General features: G+C 51.1%; 1 long non-coding RNA gene across 2 annotated transcripts in view; it reads left to right on the top strand.

The window, feature by feature from the left end:
• LOC111821183 (uncharacterized) overlaps window positions 1-16,195 on the top strand; it is a 17,309-nt gene extending 1,114 nt beyond the window's left edge. The window contains exons 2-4 of one of the 2 annotated variants that reach the window (XR_002824639.1): window positions 14,388-14,605; window positions 15,116-15,190; window positions 15,907-16,195. This is a non-coding gene — a long non-coding RNA (uncharacterized LOC111821183). Of the gene's footprint in view, window positions 1-14,387; window positions 14,606-14,941; window positions 14,998-15,115; window positions 15,191-15,906 lie in introns of those variants that run through there. The other variant, XR_002824640.1, reaches the window with a different exon arrangement.
• The last annotated feature ends 278 nt before the right edge of the window (window positions 16,196-16,473 follow it).

Raw genomic sequence — 16,473 nt, 5'->3', positions numbered from 1 at the left:
CAACGACGCGGCGAGTGGGCGGGGCCGAGGCGGGGCCCCTGCTTGGTCGGCTCCGGAAGCCCGCGCCGGGGGCGCGGCAAGGGGTGCGAACGCAGAGTCGCAGCCCGGCGCGTATAGGGGCGGGTCTTAAGCGCCAGGGGCGTGGCCTCTGCGCGGCCTGCACCGAAAGCTCAAAAACAGGCTCTGCTGAGGGGCGGGGTCTTGAGCTCAAAGGGCGGGGCCGGGGCGGGGTCTGTGCGCGCCCAGGCCGGCGGGGATGACTCAGTGTCCCCGCCCCACGCTGCTGGCCCGAGGGCTGACCTGCGCTACCGTACCGGAGTGTTTTCTTTCATTAAAAAACAGCTCTAGCAACTTTTTCTGGTCTTTTTCCTTCCTCTCTGACAGTAGAGAATTTGGAAAAGCTAGGAAAGCACAAGTGAAAAAATGAAAAAGCTTTCAGAGTCTCGCCGCGCAAACCACGGCCGAGAGCGCAGCGTGGGAGTGGGGGTCTTGAATCTCTCTTTTTTTGTAAATATATAGATTTTTTACATAGTTGGGATAACACTGTACATACAGTTTTGGGTGCCTTAAAAATAACTGATTTCTTTCTGACTGCTAAGCCATCCATATTCATGGCAGAAAACTGGAAAATTGGAAAAAAGAAAATAAGTGTAATTCCAGCAGGTGAGATCACCAGTGATAACATCTTGGGATTGTTCCTTCCTTTTTAGACAGTTACATGTTTGCAACCAGCGTATATGTACTGTTAATAGTGTTTTGCAACTTTGTTTTCATTACTGATTATATTATAAACGCTCCAGTCGTTGAAAGTCTTCAGCAACGTTGTTTGTAATCGCCGCACACAGCCCCTATTTTATTTAAATCACATGCTATCATTGGACATTTGTGTCGTTTCCAAGTTGCATCTCTTCCTTGATTCCTTCCTTCTTTCGTGATCAACATCCTTGTAGCTAAACCTTTGTGCATGCCCATGAAAATTCCTACGATAAATCCATAGGTCTGGAATTGCTGAGTCAATATCATCGCTAATGCTTCTATGGAGTCCCAAATGGTTAAGCACGGGACTACTAATCAAAAGGCTGGCAGTGCAAACTCACCCAGAGGCACCTCGGAGGTGAGGCCTGGTGATCTGCTTCCGAAAGATCACAGCCTTGTAAACCCTATGGGGCAGTTCTACTCTGCACATATGGGGTCACCATGAGTTGGAACCGACTCCATGGCAACTAGCAACACAATAACCCAGCTACACGGTCTATACCCTTTTTAATGGATTTGATGTTTTCCAAATGGAAAAAGCAATAATGAGTGTTTTAACAAGTGAAACAACACAGGAAGGCTGTATATACAAAAACGATTCTGGATCAAGAGTGCCTGGGTGGGACGAGGCCTGTACGTGGTCTGGATGGCCCTTCTGGGGAGCTCTGCTCTGGGGAGATGGACCCCACCAGGCCTAGCACACTCGGCGTTTTCCGTAATTTCCCAGCTGGAAGAGAGAAGTCTGCTTTGGGGAAGCAGTGAGTCACTGTGGATCTTCATCTGAACTGTTCTTTTTTTTTATCTATTCTTTCTGAGCCATTAACACACACACATATTTGATGCTCTGTGTCCTGTTGCAAGCATAATGCATGTTCGTTGTAGAACATTTTGCAAACACAGAAAAGCCCCCAGAAGGGGGGTGGGGGAAAGAAGCCAAACTCGGAGAAACCATGGTTGACATTCAGGTGTATATTTGACCAGCCTTTCTCTTCTATACATCCCCGTGGCCATCGAGTTGATTCCAACTCATAGTGACCCTGTAGGACAGAGTAGAACTGCCCCATAGTGTTTCCAAGGCTGTAATCATGATGGAAGAAGTCTGCCACCTCTTTCTCCCACAGAGCGGCTGGTGAGTTCCAACTATAGACCTTTCGGTTAGCAGCTAAATGCTTAACCACTGTGCTACCAGGGCTCGTTTTTCTATACATAATACGTAATCAAAATCCTTGTGGTCGTACATCACGTTTTACAACTTGCATTTTCACTGCTATGCAATGAGTAATTCACCTCGTCCCGAAATACGTTTTATAGCACACTTTTTAAGGATTGCAGAATAATTCACTGTTCAGCTGTCCTGTACAGAACTTCTTAACTATTTGTTTATTGTTGGCCGCCTACGTGGTTTACAAACCTACTGCTATGAGACGCTTTGTCCACAAGTCTTCTAGAACCTCTCTAATAATTCCCTTAAGGTACACTCCTGGGAGAAGAACTGTAGCTTTACAGAGGACTTGCTTTCTAAAGGCTCTTGAATGTATTACTGAGTCCCTGGGTTTGCACTTGGCTACTCACCTAAAAGTTGGAGGTTGAAACCCACCCAGTCGTGCTGTGGAAGAAAGGCCTGGCAATCTGCTTCTGTAAAGAGTACAGCCAAGAAAACCCTATGGAACAGTTCTACTCTGTAACACATGGGGTTGCCATGAGCCGGAAATGACTCAGCGACAGCGGGCTTGCTTTGGTTTTGAATGTATTACCTGCCAGTCGGCTCCTTGGAAGGGCCATCCGACTGTTGTAGCTTTAACAGCACGTGAGTGCTTGCAGGTATGTTCTTACATGGCGGCGCCTTGGTGCTACCTGGAAGGAGACTGGTCACAGCAGGAACACCACACCTCAAGCAGGGATGGGCCCCAGCTCAGCTCAGGGGCTCTGGCCCCCTGTGGGCCCCTTTCTTGTCTCCTTTGCTGAGCGATCCTGTGGAGAGCTGGCCAGGAGGATCGGGGCTCTGACCTCTCTGAGCCAGGGGACGCTGCTCTCCTGGAGACCCCCGGAGGCCGCTGAGTACTTTCAGTTGCCTGTTAGCTGGCGCCGTGGGGGTTGTCTGGACCATTCCCAGGCGCAGCATGTGGAAGGCCCTCCAGCTTTCCCTGAAGGCCCACCTGGCTCTGGAGCTGGGTTGGAGGGTGCATCTACAACTGCAAGGCCAACAGTCTTGGACACATCTTTGCTATGAAGCAGGACTGGTTTGAAGTGGTCGCCACCAGCAACCTCCCCGCAGCCCCCCATCACCACGCAGCATCACAATGGTAGAGGGGTGCCTTGCAGGGCCCTGTGGGCACCACTGCTCCCTGCCGAGTCACCCTGGTACTCAGCCTGAAATCTGAAGCTGGCTTGGGACACTCACTCCACGCCTGTTCATCCTGGCCTCCAACAAGGATCCAGGGATGCTAGCGATACATAGCCCTGGCTGTCCTCCGAGCCCTTCCTCCCCTCATCTGGACAGTCCGCTCCCTGACTGCTGCCCTCTTCCTCCCATGCAGCTCAGAGTGGTTCCCCAAACAAACACAGCCCCTGCCCTCACCCTTCTTAAAACCCTCCAGAGCGCCACCAACCCAGGGATCCGTCCCCTGCTTCTCTCTCCAGTCCCCTCTCCCAGCATTTCCTATCCCCCACCCCCACCCCTCACTACAGCCACAGAGACCTGCTTCTCTTTCCCTGTGTGCTGTTCCCTCTGACCAGAATGCTCTTCCCACCCACATGGCCCACTGAGCTGACTCTGACTCCTGGCAACCCCACGTGTGTCAGCGTAGAACTGTGCTCCATATGGTTTTCATGGCTGTGACGTTTAGAAGCAGATTGCCAGGCCTTTCTTCCAAGGCACCTCTAGGTGGATCCGAACTGCCAACTTTTCTGTTAGTAGCCCAGTACTTAACTGTTTGCGCCTCCCAGGGACCCCTTCTCCCATTATTCCTACTCTTAATAACAACAACAGCTACATTACTGAGCACATACACAACCTTGTTTGCTGAAAGTGAAGAGGCCTTGAAGAGCTCACTGATTAAGGTCAAAGACCACAGCCTTCAGTATGGATTACACCTCAACATAGAGAAAACAAAAATCCTCACAACTGGACCACTAAGCAACATCATGACAAATGGAGAAAAGGTTGAAGTTGTCAAGGATTTCATTTTTTCTTGGATCCACTATCAACGCCCACGGAAGCAGCAATTAAGAATCAAATGAAGTATTGCATTGGGCAAATCTGCTGCAAAAGACCTCTTTAAAGAGGTAAAAAGCGAAGATGTCACTTTGAGGACTGACCCAAGCCATGGTATTTCAATCACCTCATATGCATGTGAAAGCTGGACAATGAATAAGGAAGGCTGAAGAAGAATTGATCCATTTGAACTATGGTGTTAGTGAATAATGTTGAATATACTGTGGACTGTCAGAAGAATGAACAAATCTGTCTTGGAAGAAGTACAGCCAGAATGGTCCTTAGAAGCGAGGATGGTGAGACTTCGTCTCATGTACTTTGGACATGTTATTAGAGGGACCAGTCCCTGGAGAAGGACATCATGCTTGGTGAAGTACAGGGTCAGTGAAAAAGAGGAAGACCCTCAACGAGATGGATTGACACCGTGACTGCAGAAATGGGCTCAAGCATAACAACGATTGTAAGGATGGTGCAGGACCAGGCAGTGTTTTCTTCCCTTGTACATAGAGTTGCTATGAGTCGGAACCGATTTGACAGCCCCCAACAACAAATACACCCTGAAAAACTCCTAAGCTGTGGGGTTCAGAAGCCCCTGCCCATGCGGAGCTCCCAGTCTAGCGGGGAACATTTATATCAAGGCGCTATGCAGGAATGGTAACGATGATGTGTTATTTGTGAGAGCAGCTCCCGGGCCTGCATGCGCTTAGTTAGTCCTCAGAACAGCTCCACAGACAGTGTCCCAGGACTCAAGAAGGCGGGTCCCTGGTCACCTGGCTGGAGGGCTCCAGAGGAGGGTGGATTGGGGAGTGTGGGCCTGTCCAACCCCAACACCTCCATGTTTCCCTGAGAAGGTGGGCGCCTCTCCAGCCTGCTGGAAGAAACATTGGCTCTGGAAGGGCTGCTAGAGACCACTGGTTGCAACATCCCCCACTGTTCGGGGGAAAGTGAGGCCACATGGGAGTCAGCCATCCTGTCAGAGCCCAGCTGGGGATACTCTGCACCAGGTCAGCGGCTCCTCACACCCCACTGGGGCCCCGCTTTTCTCACTTAGGGGCCCAGGAGCCAGGAGAGGAGAGGAGAGGCTTCTGGTAGGAGAGTTGGGGGTCCCTAGCAGGAGAGTTGGGGGCTCCTGGCAGGAGGGGTGGAGGTGAAGTAGGGTGGAGGTGGGGGACGCCTGGCAGGAGGGTTAGGGGGTTCCTGCAGGAAGGATGGAGTGGGGCGGGAATGGGGGTGTGCCTGGCGGGGGGGTGGTTAGGGGACCCCTGGCAGGCGACATGTTGGCACCTAGCAGCAGGGGGAGGGTCCTGGTAGGAGGGGTGGGGTGGAGTGGGGTGGGGTGGCGTCCCTGGCAGGAGCCATGGGGTCTCCTAGCAGCAGGAGGAGGGTGGGGGGCCTGGCAGGGGCCGTGGGGGCTCCCTGCCGCGCCGCCCACCAGACGCGCTGCCAGGCTGATTAGCACGGGCGAGGGGCGCTGGCGGGGCTCGCCGCGGAGCTGGCACGTCCCCCGCGGGCCCAGCTGGCCGTGCCAAGACACAAAGCGCCTCAGACGGCGGAGCTCGGCATTCACCGCCCGGCGGCCGGCGCGGGCGGCGAGCATTCCTGAAGAATAGCGCCGGGGCCGGGCGGGGCTCGGCCGCCGCGCTCCTGACCTTGAACCTTTGTGACTGGAACGCATGCAAATCGCGCGGGGCCGCGCCAAGCCCGAGGGCGCTGCGCCGCCCGGGGTGTCCGGCGAACAATGCGCCACTGTCCCCGCGCGGCGCCGCGGGCTGGGAACGGGCGGGCCCGCACCGCGCGGCGCGAATGCGAAATGCGCGCTCCGCGCCTGGCGAGGGCGCGGCATTGGCGGGCATCAGCGGACACCTTTGCAGGGCATCCAAAGACCTGCTGCAATCGAGGTGGCTGTCTCTCCTTCCCGCCCACCTGCCCTTCCTGTCTTCTTTTACTGGATTTATTTTTTAAATCCTCTAAATGGTCAGTAACAAAATAAACATCGTGCAGGTAATCAACCTCCTCCCCCAGAGAGAGTTTGTGTTACTCCGGAATGGGTCCCTGTCTCCTTCCCCGCGGAGCGTATTCTTTCCGCAGCTGAGTGGGAACCCAACAACCCAGCACCCTGCCTTTCTCATCGGACTTAAGCATTTCCCTTTGTCTTCGAGGTCCCTCACCAACGTACCTTTTAATGGCGGCATGGTCCTTGACTGTGGCCCCTACCACCCAGGGGTGCCCATCCCAGTGACAACAGCTTGTCATCAGGATCTTACTGGTCCTAAGTGGCCACACACAGAAAAAAGCCAGGGACCTCTCTGTGAGTGGCTATATTACACGTTGCTCAATTGAACCCGGAGTTCCTGGGTGGTACAAATGGTGAACTCGCTGACTGAAAGACGAGCCATTGAAAACCCTACGAAGCACAGTTCTACTCTGACACCCATGGGGTTGCCGTGAGCCAGAATGGACTCAAAAGCAACGGGAAAGAACGAACAAACAAACCAGTAAGTTTGTGCCAGGTCAAAATGGGTTACAGCATGCGTCCTCCTCCACCCACCCGGCTGCCATCCTTTCTGCTGCTGTTAGTTGCTGTTGAGTCGACTCACGGCAACGCCCTGTGTGCAGAATAGAACTGCTCCATAGAGTTTTCAAGGCTGTGACCTTTCAGAAGCAGATCACCAGGCCTTTCTTCTGAGGCTCCTCTAGGTGGTGAACTGCCAGCCTTTCAACTAGTGGTCAGGTGCTTAACCGTTTGTACCACCAGGGACTCTCTGTTGTCATGACTACGGGTCGGGACTCTAAATAGGCGAGAAACAGTAGTTCACAAAGCACGTGTGCCGGCTAGGAAGTTTAAGTTGCTTTTTTATACAGCCGTGCATAAGCAAAGGAGTACTGGTGGCACGGTGGTTAACGCGCTCGGCTGCTAACCAAAAGGTCCGATGTTCAAATCCACCAGCTGCTCCGTGGTAGAAAGATGTGGTAGTCGGCTTCTGTAAAGATCACAGCCTTGGAAACCCCATGGGGCAGTTCTACTTTGTCCTATAGGGTCGCTGTGAGTTGGAATTGACTTGACAGCAACGGGTTTGGTGCATGAGCAGGTGCTGGAAGCACTTTCTGTTAACTTGGATCGGACACATTCACCATGAGAGACTGAGCCCCAGGCCAGGAGTAGAAGTCTCAGTCTGAAGCTGGCTTATCCCCTGAGATGAGTGTCCTCGTCCGATGAAGGTCTGGTGATCCCTGCCTGTCTATCTGTCAGGGGCAGTGGGTGTGAAGGTGGGTCCTCGGGGTCCATGAGGCTGTCCAGTTGAGAGGGAGGTCCTGTGCACAGCTGTGTGGGCATGCCCAGAGGTTCATGCCTGCCAGGGCTCTGGGCAGCTCAGCTCTGCCACCGGAGAGGGCCCAGGACGGGAACCAGGAACTGGCAGTTCAGGAGAAATGATCTTGGAGAAGACACTCCCCTGTCTGGGCCTCATTCTCCCCATGTGTTAAACGAAGGGCTTGTAGAGAAGATCTCTAAGGATCCGTCCAGCTTTGACAGGTGTGAATGAGTAAATAGGATCCCTTTTTAAAGGACAGGAATGGAGCATAGTTTGCCCCATTCAGAGCCAGGCTCCTGAACATGCTGGCCTTGTGAGTTTCCAGCGGCTGACTCCCAGCCTCCTTTGGACCGGGCCCTGGGACAGGTTCCCAGAGGGCATGAGACCCTGTCCCTGTCCTCAGGGAGCTCGGAGCCTGGCTCCTGGAGGCAGGAAGGGTGGGGACAGATGGATAAAGAAGCAGATGGTGGGTGTGGTGATGAGGGGCACCATGGGGTAGGAAAACAGAGGAGGCACTGGAGGGGCCAGGAAGGAGGTCTTTCTGGGAGGAGGGTTTCCCCGGAGGAGGGTTGCCTGAGCTGAGTCTTAAGGAGGATGGGTAGCCTCTGGTCAGGAGGAGAAGACAGGGTACAGAATATTTCAAGCAAAGGAAAAATTGTGGGCAGAAGAAGTGTGCCAGACAAAAAGAACATTCCAGACAGAGGGAGCACTCCAGACAGAGGGAGCACTCCAGGGAGAGAGAGCACTCCAGGCAGAGGGAGCACTCCAGGGAGAGAGAGCACTCCAGGCAGAGCGAACACCCTGGGCAGAGGGTGCACTATGGGCAGAAGAAACACTCTAAGGGGAGCACTCCAGAGAAAGGGAGCACGCTGGGCAGAGGGTGCACTGTGAGAAGAAGGAACACTCGAAGGTGAGCACTTTGGGAAGAAGGAACACTCCAGGAAGAGGGAGCAGTCGGGACAGAAGGAGTACTCCAGAGAGAGAGAACACTCTGGGCTGAAAGAACATTCTGGACCGAGGGGGCACTCAAGACAGAGGGAGCACTCTGGAGGGAGAGTACTCTGGGCAGAAGGAGCAGTCTGGGCAGAAGGAGCACTCCAGGCAGGGGAGCACTCCAGGCAGGGGGCACTCCAGGCAGGGGAGCACTCCAGGCAGGGGAGCACTCCAGGCAGGGGGCACTCCAGGCAGAAGGAGCAGTCTGGGCTGAAGGAGCACTCCAGGCAGGGGAGCACTCCAGGCAGAAGGAGCAGTCTGGGTTGGAGGAGCACTCCAGGCAGGGAGAGCACTCCAGGCAGGGGGCACTCCAGGCAGGGGGGCACTCCAGGCAGAAGGAGCAGTCTGGGCTGGAGGAGCACTCCAGGCAGGGAGAGCACTCCGGGCCGGGGGAGTACTCTAAAAGGCAAACGACAGGTGGAACACATTTAGGGAAGCCCTTCCTCAGTTAAATGTACTTGCTTCTTTGTGTTTCTATCCTCCGCCTCACAGGTGACCAACAGAACTAGAAACACACACAAAATACAGGAGTCACTCAGGCTCAGGGTGGGAAGGCCGGGCGGTGAGTGAGAAGGGTCCGCCTTGAGCTCACAGGGAGCTGCAGGGGCTGGGCTCCTCGTTTCGCTCCGAGCAAAGACAGACTCCTGAGTCTCAGGACTCGGGGGCCCACAAGGAGGGCTTGTGCAGCAGACGGGCCTGAAAGCAGGCCCTGGGGGCTGCCCAGCACCAGCTCCCTAACATCCCTTAACGAACGGGATGGTAAGCATCACACGCACTAACCCTAGAGCATGCCAGCTGGGGGCGGCCCAGCGCCAGGGTCAGGCTGCAGGGCTGAGGGAGCAGACGGCTGGTGGGCACACTGAGAGGGGAGAGGATGCAGTACAAGGGGCTGAGGGTACCTGGCAGGGCACCTGGCTCAGACATAGGGGCCAGGGGAGTCTTCCCACAGGAAGCGATGGTAAAGGGCTGTTCTAAGGAACCCTGGTGCGCAGTGGTTAAAGCACTTGGCGGCTAACCAAAGGGTTGACGATTCGAACCCACGAGCGCTCCAAGGGATAAAGATGATGTGACAATCTGCTTCTGTAAAAGATTACAGCCTTGGAAACCCTATGAGGCAGTTCTACTCTATCTGACTCGATAGCAGTGGGTTTGGGTTAATACTAGCCCCGGCAGTGGTGGCTCAGGGGTAGAATTCTTGCCTTTCGCGTAGGAGACGTGGCTTTGATTTCAGCCCATGTACCTCATCTGCAGCCACCACCCGTCTGTCCGTGGAGGCTTGCGTGTTGCTATGATGCTGAACAGGTTTCAGCTGAGCTTCCAGACTAGGAAGAAAGGCCTGGTGATCTACTTCTGAAAATCAGCCCGTGAAAATCCTATGGAGCACAACGGTCTGATCCGAAACCGATCGTGGTGATGGCACAGAACTGGCGGTGTTTTGTTCGTTTGTGCAGCTGACTGTAGCAGGGAGGTGGCCGAGCTCCAAAACCGACACAGCACTAGGCAGACCTCCGCGTGGGCCAGGGTGAGTCCTGGGGGCCGGGACACTTATTCCAAGCCCCAGTTTGCTGAAACTGGCTGCTCAAGTAACAAAGCTGAGACATTGAAAGAGCAGCTGAGATAAGGGGGACCCTGCTCTGAATTCTCAAGTCCTTCGTACTCTTGAATAATAGAGTATGATTTCTGAAATAAAACTTGTAGGTTGCGACTGACCGTTCTCCGCTCCAAAAAAGGCATGTTTTGCAAACAAGCAAACCCCATAAAGATGACCAGAGCCACAATCCACAGATGTCTGCCGGCCACTGTCCTTTTGTCCTCTTTAGGGTCACTGACACTGGGTGTTTGGCAGACCAAAGCTGGATGGGACTCTGGGCATCAGGGCCCCGGTTTTGGCAGATGGAAGGGGAGACTGAGTTCCCGGGGGAGGGGAGGATGTTGTCCAAAGCCAGGGCGGGCCAGGGTGAGGCCAGGTTCCCGCCTTCTCGGCCACCACTCTTTCCACTACTTCATCGGATGCCTGGGAAGTTAGCAATGGAAAAGCCATCCCAAGCCCAGGGAAGCAGTGAGCCGCATTTTCCATCTGGCTCCTGCGAGCACCTAGGGTGCCGGGGGTACCCCACAGAGTCCTTTCAGAGGGCTGGTTTATGTCACTGGGGGCGGGGCAGTTAACAAGGACGCCTTGGTGGCACTCACTTCATGGGCCAGGATTCCTGGCTCCCAGGTTGTGGCGGTGCGGCTGCCCCCCTTCTTGACTGCCCCCCCCTTGCCGGGGTCTCAGGCAGAGGGCTTGAGGGTAGGCAGCTGGCTAGCAAGACAGCAGGGTCTCAGATCTATTAGGCCCGGGAGAGGAAGGGAGAGTGGACCCTCAGCTCCTGTCCCCCAACAAGGTTCCCCTCCTGCCCTGGTGGGAAGTGAGGCTAAGACCATCTAGCCTGACTTGAACCTGGCCCCGCTACTCACTGCTTGTGTGTCCTTGGACAGGCCTCAGTGTCCTCCTCTGTGAAATGGGGCAACAGAAGGTTCTATTGGGTCATTTGGCTAATGCCTGTTGTTTTGTTCTAGATTGTAAGTACCAAGATCACGGAGTCAGTATCTATCCAGTCCTACCCTCTGTCTCCAGCAGTAGCCCAGGGACCAGCACAGGAGCAGGCCCTAATAAAGTCTGGGGAGGGGAGCGAGGGGGGAAACAAAGAGGGGAGGAAGAAGGAAAGGAAGGGTAGGAGGGAGGGAGGAGAGAGGGAAGGAAGTGAGGATGGACAGAGGGAGGGAGGGAAGGAGAAAGGGTGAAAGGAAGGAAAGAAAAAAAGGAGTGAGGGAGGGAAGGAGAAAGGATAGAAGAAAGGAGGGAGGGAGGAAGGGAGGGAAGAAAAGAGAAAAGGTGGAAGGAGGGAAGGAGGGAGGGAGGGACAGAGGGAGAGAAGGAAGAAAAAAAGGAAAGAAGGAAGAAGAAAATATGTTAATGAGGTGGGATTAGAGGCAGTTATGTTAATGAGGCAGGACTCAATCTACAAGATTAGACTGTGTTTTAAGCCAATCTCTTCTGAGATATAAAAGAGAAAAGCAAGCAGAGAGACATGGGGACCTCATACCACCAAGAAACAAGAGCCAGGAGAATAGCATGTCCTTTGGATCCAGGGTCTCTGTGCTGAGAAGCTCCTAGACCAGGGGAAGATTGAAAATAAGGACCTTCTCCACAGCGGACAGACAGAAAGCCTTCCCCTGGAGCTGGCGCCCTGGATTTGGACTTGCAGCCTCTTAGACTGTGAGAGAATACATTTCTCTTTGTTAAAGCCATCCACTTGTGGTGTTTCTGTTACAGCAGCACTGGTTAACTAAGACATGAGGGTAGGTCTACAAGCTAAGGAATGCCAAAAATACCTGGGGACTACAGAGTGTGAAGGCACCCTGGCCGCACAATGGTTAAAGTGCTTGGCTGCTAACAGAAAAGTCAGCAATAAGAACCTACCAGCAGCTTTGCTGGAGAAAGACCTGGCAATGTGTTTCCTTAAAGATTACAGTCTAGGAAACCCTATGGGACAGTTCTATTGTGTCACATGGAGTCACTATGAGTCGGAATCGACTCGATGGCACCCAACAACGACAACACAGAAAGTGAAACAGACCAGGAAGGATCTTCTCCCTAGAGCCAACAGAGACAGAGAGACTGGGAGAGAGAGAAAGAGAACATGATTCTGTTTGCACCCTGAATAAGACTTCTAGCCTCCAGAGACAACTCTTTCCCATTCTTTAAACCACCCACTGTCATGGATTGAATTATGTCCCTCCAAAAATATGTGTATCAATTTGTCTGGGCCATGATTCCCTGTATTGTGTGATTGTCCTTCATTTTGTGATCGCAATTTTATGTTAAAGAGGATTAGGGTGGGGTTGTACGACACCCATACTAAGGTCACATCCCTGATCCAATGTAAAGGGAGTTTCCCTGGGGTGTGGCCTGCACCACCTTGTATCTTACAAGAGATAAAAGGAAAGGGAGGCAAGCAGAGAGTTGGGGAACCTCATACCTCCAAGAAAGCGGTGCCAGGAGCAGAGCACGTCCTTTGGACCTGATGTTCCTGCGCTGAGATGCTCCCAGACCAAGGGAAGACTGATGACAAAGACCTTCCTCACAGCGAACAGAGAAAGCCTTCCCCTGGAGCTGACGCCCTGATTTGGACTTGTAACCTACTGGACTGTGAGAGAATACATTTCTCTTTGTTGAAGCCATCCACCCGTGGTATTTCTGTTTGAGCAGCACTAGATGACTAAGATGCTCATCTTGTGTTTTTTCTGAAGATTAAGGTCTGCCTTCTGTCCTCTGCCATTCCCAAACCCTACAGCTTATTGATGCTCAGTCTCTGACTGTCAAACCTGGCCTACAGAGGAGAGCCACCACTGGGATTCCCAACCAAAACCATCCATCCTCGTTAATGCATCCTTTACTGCCTCAGGGAAGGGAATGTATAAGAAACGCAGTCAGAGGGTGGGTTCCCAGGTCTTGTATAGACATTCCACTCAGCCATTCTCACTTCCCTGCCTTGTGACCCCTTCTGCAATCCACTTCATTTACAACAAGCAAGCTTTGCAGGCAAACTGCAAGGAGCCCTTCCTAGCAGTATACTAAGAGACAGCCTGAGGCCAGGTGCTGTCCAGGTGCATCCGTGTGAAGCTGCCTGAAGCTTGCGTGGAATGGGTCACCATAGCAGTGGCTTGAACAAGAGATGGGGCTCACAGGACTTTGAAGGAATGAGCAATAAGTGTCTAAACCAAATGTAAGTTCCATGAAAACATTATTCTCATCTGCCTTGCTCATTGCTGTATCTCCAACCCCTGAAACAGTGTCAGGTTCAAAATAGGAACTCAGTAACTATTAGCTGAATAAATAAATTAAGTAATATCAAGTGGGATTTAATATCAGCTAGTTAAATATATTTAAAGCAAATATGTTTTAAAAATTGTAGGACTATCATTGGGAAAGGTAGACTAATAAATAGAATAGAAAATCTAGAAAGAGATGAAGGTGTTGGGTATAAGTTTCTCTGTTTGGGTACATATTTCTTGTAAAGGATGGAATAACTGGCAACCATTCTGAAAAAATGGAGCTTTGGTGGCGCAGTTGTTAAGAACTATGGCTGCTAACCCAAAGGTTGACTGTTTGAATCCACCAGCCGCTCCTTGGAATTAGCAGACACAGAATTTAAAGAACCTATTATAAATACATTCAAAGAATTAAAGAAAGATACATTCAAAGGAAAATATGTTCAAGGAATTAAAGGAAAATATGGTAACAATGGGGGAACAGATAGAGATTCTCCATAGACAAATGAAGACTATTTCTTAAAATGGAAATTCTAGAGCTGAAAAGTACAATAAAATGAAAAACCCACTAGATGAGCACCAATTCTGAAGAAAGGATCCATAAATTTGAAGATAAATTAATAGAAATTATTCAACCCAAAGAAAAGAGAGAAAATTCTAGGAAAAAAAGAATAACAGAACCTCAGAGACCTGGGGAATAATATCAAGTGGTCCAAATATATGTAACTGGAATCCCAGCAGGAGAGGAGAGAGAGAGAAGGGGAAGAGAGAATTTGAGGAAATAATGGTTGAAAACTTCCAGATATCAAAGGAAAACATTAACTTACAGACTGAAGAAGCTCAACAAACCCCGAACAGGGTAAACATAAGAAAAACCACTCCTAGACAAATCATTGTCCAATTGCTGAAAGCCAAAGAAAAAAGGTAAAATCTTGAGAGATTCAGGGAAAAAAAAGACATGTCCATGAAGGGGAACAATGATATAATTAACAGCTGGCTTCTCATCAAGAAATAAGGGAGAGAAATCCAGAGGCTGTTTTTCTTTTTGTCTAATTCACTAATTATAACTTTATCTTTATTTACTTTTCAATGACTTCGCTAGGTTTAATTTGTTACTTTTTCCTAATTTCTTGAGTTGAATGCTTAATTAATTCATTTTTGTTCTTTCTTTTTGGAAATGAAATTTTTTTACACTATTTGGAAACGAATGTCTTACCTATGAATTTTCCTCTGAGTGCAGCTTTGCCTGACATTTACTGGTATTTAATAGAAAATTTCTCGTTTTCATTATTTTCTAGGTCCGTGCTCCTGGAGTATGTTCCCGTCCCCACCAAACTCCAGCCCACCTCAGGGATGCAGCACTTTATTAGAGAATGATCCATGGACGAGGCAATTATTCAACTAGGGCAACATCTGAATCTCTAGGGTGGAGGGAGAGGGGAAGGAAGGCAAGCAAAGCTTGAAAATATACCCCACAAGATCTTCCTCCAAGCTGAGAATCAATACAGTATTGCAGGTGGGTTTGATTTCCTTTTTGACCTAAGAGTGGTTTAGGAGAGAATTTTGGAAATTTCAAATGGTTGATTTTGTTTTCAGTTTTGTTATTTATTATCAATTTTTGTCATTCTGCTTGTTTGCATTCTAGTCTGACAATAGAGTTGTACTATAAATAATTGGAATTTAGTATGATTATTTTGTGGTGGATGTTTGCAAATGTCCTGTGGGTACTTGGACTCACAGGTGTTCAGGTGGGGTTCAGCAGATGTGAAAAGACTCCAGCAGCCTGAGGGGCCATCAGAGCCCAGCCCCCACCTGCCTCTCCCTTTCCCCACCCATTCCTATTTCTCCCCAGCTGGAGCAAACAGCAGGGGAGTCACGGCAGACCCAGCTCCCTGGAAGCTTGTCCTGGAGGGTTGCCAGCATTCAGGGTCAGTACTTCCTCCAGCTAAATACTAACTGGAGTTAGCGGGAGCTTCAGATACACACAAATAATAACGTTCATTAATGGTAATGTTTATTAATGCAGTTTGTGCACTGGGCACTGTCCTGAGCGCTTTATGAGGTGGATCCTCTCATTCATCCCTCACAACAACCCTATGAGGTGAGTGCCATTATTATCTCCATTTCACAGATAGGGACACCGAGGCACAGACGGATTAGTAACTAGCTTGAGGTCCGTGCATGGGCTCTGTACCTGGAGTGAGAGACCTGAGAAAGTGTCCAGTCCAGCCTGCTCATTTTACAGAGGAGGGAACTGAGGCCCACAGAGGTTTAAAGGCATGCACAAGGCTGCAGGGGCTCCCTTTCCAGATGCTGTATCTCCTTCCTGCTCGGATGTCACTCCACTGTACCCCATTTCCTCCACTCCAGTCAGCCCTCACTCTGTCCTGAACCTGGATCACTGGGGATACTGACATGCGGCACACAAATCCCTCCCACCCTGACACTGTTGCCATCATACTGGCCCAGTGCCCATATGGACAACACTGCCTGACCCCTGGCCTCTCGCCTCCTGGGGCCTTCTCCTCCCTTCACCTCAGAAAGTGACTCCTGAGGCCTACCTGGACCTTGGTGGTTCTAGAAGTTTCTCCACCCTTGAAAGCTTAAATTCAAGCTCCCCACTCTCCCATTTGCCCACTCCACTAACCACTCTAGTCCCCTGGTGAATGCCCTTCCTTCCCTTCCCAGCTGAGGCCAAGGCCCCTAGTAGTTGCTATCTAGGAAATAACCCCACTTCCATGGTTCTGTTCTCATAACTTGTCTGTTAGCAAAACCCTCAACATGGTTCCATCTAATTCATCTGATGCTACCTTCCAGGCCACACTCTGGATGCTGAGAGCTGCTGGAGAAAATCACACCTCACAGACAGAGAAGAACCTCCCCCCACACGCAGTCACTTCCCAGAGTCCCCATCTCTCTCATTCTACCAGTGGTTATTTCAAACTTCCACTCTTGAAACCTCTTCCCTACTCTCCCTTTCTCTTATCAGTTGAGATAACCCGTTGCTGTCGAGTTGATTCAATTCCAACTCATAGTGACCCTATAGGACAGGGTAGAACTGATCCATAGGGTTTTCTAGGCTGTAACCTTTACGGGAGCAGACTGCCGGGTCTTTCTCTTGTGGAGCGGCTGGTAGGTTCAAACCACCGACCTTTTGGTTAGCAGCCAAACACTTAACCACTACGCCACTAGGACAGTTGAAACAGAAGAGAGAAAATAGGCGTTAAGACCACAAAATGGCAGCCATCAGAGATGTCATTCTATCATTCCCACCTTCTGGGTCTTCTCCATCCTGAAGAAAGACATGAGTACTTGGAATGAAAAAAAAAAAAAAAAAAGACCAAACCTGTTGACAGTGAGTCTATTCCAACTCACGGCCACCCT

The sequence above is a fragment of the Trichechus manatus genome, unplaced genomic scaffold (genome assembly GCF_000243295.1).
Source record: "Trichechus manatus latirostris isolate Lorelei unplaced genomic scaffold, TriManLat1.0 scaffold00069, whole genome shotgun sequence".
Lineage (NCBI taxonomy): Eukaryota > Metazoa > Chordata > Mammalia > Sirenia > Trichechidae > Trichechus > Trichechus manatus.
Note: the sequence above shows the minus strand (reverse complement) of the source record. Positions and strands in the feature narration are given on the sequence as shown.